Source organism: Urocitellus parryii, chromosome X (genome assembly GCF_045843805.1).
Source record: "Urocitellus parryii isolate mUroPar1 chromosome X, mUroPar1.hap1, whole genome shotgun sequence".
In the NCBI taxonomy this organism is placed as follows: domain Eukaryota; kingdom Metazoa; phylum Chordata; class Mammalia; order Rodentia; family Sciuridae; genus Urocitellus; species Urocitellus parryii.
In genome coordinates, this window is record NC_135547.1 from 130565837 (window position 1) to 130570771 (window position 4935).

The 4935-nt window shown below is 37.9% G+C and overlaps 1 pseudogene; it reads right to left on the reverse strand.

The window, feature by feature from the left end:
• Positions 1 to 1459: 1459 nt before the first annotated feature.
• On the reverse strand, positions 1460 to 2990 carry LOC144250745 (uncharacterized; annotated as a pseudogene).
• Between the last annotated feature and the right edge of the window lie 1945 nt (positions 2991 to 4935).

Here is a 4935-nt window from a genome sequence, read left to right on the forward strand (position 1 = left end):
TACTTCTATGTACAAAATCATACTACACATTAGATTTTGCGCGTGCACACACACACACACACACACATAGTAAATATAAGATTATGTCATCATATGGGAGAGTTGACTACAGATCAACAAATATAGAGAGAAAAATTAAATCTAACAAGAAGAGATATTTAACTGGGAGAAACATGTTGCTTTCACATCTTCATGCTGACGCAATTCCTACATCCACTCCAGGGTGCATTCTCATTACCTCTGAATAGACAAAAAAGAAATGAAAGTCCACACCCTTTTTACAAACCTAGAGTGGTTTTCTAAAAAAAAAAAAAAAAAATTAGGTTTTTTGCTGAAGGAGTTGTATGACTGTAATTCCACTGGAAAAGCAGGCTGAGGCAGGGAATCACAGATTCAAAGTCAACCTCTGCAACATAGTGAGGATATAAGCAATTCAGTGACACCATGTCTAAATATTTGGAATAAAATAAAAAAGATCTGGGATGTGGCTCAATGGTTAAGTGTCTCTGAGCTGAATCCCTGGTACCAAGACAAGTAAAATAAAATAAAGTAAAAAATTCCCTCAAGTTTGATGAGTAAGTTTAAAACAAACTGTAACAACTGAAGGTCTCACCACATTTTTATATACAAGGCTTTTCTTCAGAGCAGGTTCTCCCATGATACTCAAAAAGAAACTGGAAAGATGAAACTGTTACCACATTGTTTAAAGAGCAGTTGGGTTTTCCCTGATGTGAATCCTTTTATGTCTTTGGAGGAACCTGTGAAAGCTGAATATTGCCCCACATGGCTTATCCACAGGATTTTCTACAATGTGAGTCCTTTCATACAACGAAACAAAACTAAAACACCTGAGCCCTTTGTATTTCTTAATTACATAAAATTTATTCATTTTGACATGAATCTTTCAAGAAGAATCTTCCCAGTCCTTAGAAAAAAGTGGGAAAATTTGAAGACTTCCCATATTTCTCACATTCTCAGGGCTTCTCTCCATGAGTATTTTCATATATGAGAAGGAAAGCAGGGCTGAGGTGTGAAGCTGACAGGATGTATCCAATCCTCCACATTCCGAGGGTTTTTGTCCCACTGTGAGTGAAATGGCTTTGAAGGCACCAGGGAAAATGGAATGCTTTTCCAAATTGTTTAAATTTAAATCATTATTCATTTATATGTGGTAGTGTAGGCCCTTAATCCCAGGGTCTCGGGGAGCTGAGGCAGAAGGATCACAAATGTGAAACCAGACTCAACAACTTGAAGACACCAAGGAACTCCATAAGTCCCTGTCTCAAAATAAAAAGTAAGGGGCTGGGGATGTGGCTCAAGCGGTAGCGCGCTCGCCTGGCATGCGTGTGGCCCGGGTTCGATCCTCAGCACCATATACCAACAAAGATGTTGTGTCCGCCAAAAACCAAAAAATAAATAAATAAATATTTAAAAAAAAAAAAAGTAAAATGGATGAGGCTCAGTGATAGAGGACCCTCAGACTAAAACCCCAATACAATTTAGAGATAGATATATAGAGAGATTGATTCATTGATTTGGACATGTGAGAACTTTCTTCTCTTTGAATATGACAAGAAATACTGAATTCCCACATATCACATTCAAATAATTTTTCTACAGAAAACTCACTACACGTTAATAAGTGAAACCAATCTCTCTGCAGGAAGTGATCCTTTATGTAAGCAAAGCTGAGCAGATGTAACAAAGGTTTTCCACATTGCTTACAATTATAGAGCTTCTCTCCAGTATGTATTCTTCCATGTCTTTGAAGGTCACTGGATGTAGCAAAGGCTTTGCCACAAAGCTTATTCTTATAGGGCTTCTATGCAGTATGAAGTTTTTCATGTGAGTGAAGGCCAGAATACTGAGTGAAGACTTTTCCATACTGCGTGCACTTATAGGGCTTCTCTCCAGTATGTGTTCTTCCATGAATCTGAAGATAACTGGGTGTAGCAAAGGATTTGCCACACTGCTTACATTCATAGGGCTTCTCTCCAGTATGAATTTTTTTAATGTGACTGAAGGTAACTGAATCTAACCAAGGCTTTGCCACACTGCTTACATTCACATTCATAGGGCTTCTCTCCAATATGTATTCTTCCATGTCTGTGAAGGCTATAGGAACTTGCAAAGCTTTTCCACACTGGTTACATTCATAGGGCTTCTCTCCAGTATGTGTGCTTTCATGTCTGTTAAGGTCACAGGATCTAGCAAAGGCTTTTCCACACTACTGACATTCATAGAGTTTTTCTCTAGTGTGATTTTTTTCATGTGACTTAAGGCCAGAGGACTGAGTGAAGCCTTTTCCACACTGCGTACACTCATAAGGCTTCTCTCCAGTATGCATTCTTCCATGACTCTGAAGATTGCTGGAACTAGCAAAGGCTTTGCCACACTGCTTACATTCATAGGGCTTCTCTCCAGTATGAGTTCTTTCATGTTTGTGAAGGTCACCGGATCCAGCAAAGGCTTTTCCACACTGCTTACATTCATAGGGCTTCTCTCCAGTATGCATTCTTCCATGAATCTGAAGGGAACTGGATCTAGCAAAGGCTTTGCCACACTGCTTACATTCATAGGGCTTCTCTCCAGTATGAGTTCTTTTTTTTTTTAAATTAATATTTATTTTTTTTAGTATTTGGCGGACACAACATCTTTGTTGGTATGTGGTGCTGAGGATCGAACCTGGGCCGCACGCATGCGAGACGAGTGTGCTACCGCTTGAGCCACATCCCCAGGCCCAGTATGAGTTCTTTCATGTGAGTGAAGGTCACCGGATCTAGCAAAGGCTTTGCCACACTGTTTACATTCATAGGGCTTCTCTCCATTATGCATTCTTACATGAATCTGAAGGGAACTGGATGTACAAAAGGCTTTTCCACACTGCCTACATTCATAGGGCTTCTCTCCAGTATGTGTTCTCTGATGTATTCTAAGTAAACTGGGATAAGCAAAGTCTTTCCGACATACCTTACATTTGAAACGTGCATTCCCTGTGTGTGTAATCTTGTGCCTTTGAAGACTTGTGTGTGAAATACAGGTTTTAACACATTGTTTACATTCATAGAGTTTCTCTCCAGAATGATTTCTTTCATGTCTTCTAAATAAAGAGGAGAAATGAAAGGCTTTCCCACATATCTCACATTGAAAAGTTTTACCTCCACTGTGTGTTCTCATGTGTCTTTGTAAACCTGGGAGAGAAGAAATGGCTTCAACACATTGTTGACATTCATCAAGTTTCCAGCCAGAATAAATATCTTCATGTCTTTGAATGTCACTGGAACAACTGAAGACTTTCCCACATACTACACTTTCATATGGTCCATCTCCAGTTTGTATTAACATTTGTGTGTAAACACGTCTGAGAGAAACCAGAGATCTCTTATATTCTTTAAATTCACATGGCTTCTCTTCACATTCCTTATGCTTGTATTTGTGACCAGAGTGAGATGTGATGTGCCTATGAAGGAATGAAGGACATATGAAGTCTTTTACACATACAATGAAGTCACATGGATTTACTCTATTAAAATTTTTCTTTGTTCAATTAAGAATTGGAATTGATTTGAAGGTTTCTCCACAATATATTGTGCCTTTGAAGTTTACCATATGACTTCTTTGAAGAAGAATTGACCAGCACATAATCAATGCTTGATTCATTCACAATTTGCTATTAATTATACATCCTTACATTACTAAACATCCGGTAAAGGCTACTTTTTCTGATTTGTTTAACTTGCCTAAAATAAAGCGGTTGAAAGGAAACAAACCTTTGCAACACTGCTTCTCTATGGCTATTATCCAAATAGTGATATTCACATATGCAATGTCATAGTTCTTTTTGCATGTCAAATACTTTGAAAAGACTGTATATTTGTTACAGCTAAGTATATATTTCTGGTAAAAAATATTATAAGAATAAATACATTTCATATTATGCATACTTTTTCAGTTTGTTTGCTTTAAAAATTATATGACAGTTCTCATATTCCCTCATGAATTTCTCTTGAGAGTACAGTTACCTTAGATTGCTCCCAGAGTTCTCAATATGGTCTTCAGTGATCTTGTCTTCCCACTTGTTTCCTAAGATGAGAGAACAGAACAATCTTTATGAATATTTAGGAGCTAGAAATGTTTTGCCAAATCCTAGGTGCCATTTATGCTGCAATAGTTCACCAACTGATTCCCTTTTCACCTTCTACATAAATGACCAAAATAAACATGAATTCTCTATTTGATTAACTCTAAAAACATCATTATTACCTATAGAAGCCAGGTTTCTGAGGACTTCCAGCATCACATCTCTGTAAAGGTTCTTCTGGGAAGGATCCAGCAAAGCCCACTCCTCCTGGGTGAAGTTCACAGCCACATCCTCCAAGGCCACTGAGATCTAAAATATCCCACCAAATGTATAGTGGAGGTCAAGAGAGATTGACAGCATGAGAAATCTATACTCAACATGCATGATGTTCACATGATTCCCTGGTCTCTAAATTAATTCCAGAGATTGGTCCATCAAGTCTTATTGCACTCAATTTCTTACAGCCATTCCATCACTAGAAATTGACTACTCAGAAAGCAAACATCATAGTGATTTATACCCTTCCTTTGGTGAGTTAACACGAAGTAAGCAGGCTCCCAGATCTCTCCTAACTTGTTTATTGATTGCACTTCTATTACATGTCCTACAAACGTCCTGTGTGGTATACAGCTAATATAATCACTTTCTATAGTACTTATCTTTAGAAAAGAAAGGTGATGTGTAGGAAATTGCAGGAATCATGAAACTAACTATTTGACAGACATTCTGCCAACTATAGTGGCTCCCTGTACCTACAAGGTTAATATAGATAAGATGGAATTTACTTATGTCTTGTTTCCTCTGAAAGTCTATTGTTCCATACATAAAGAAATGCCTAGAACCAGCCCCAAACC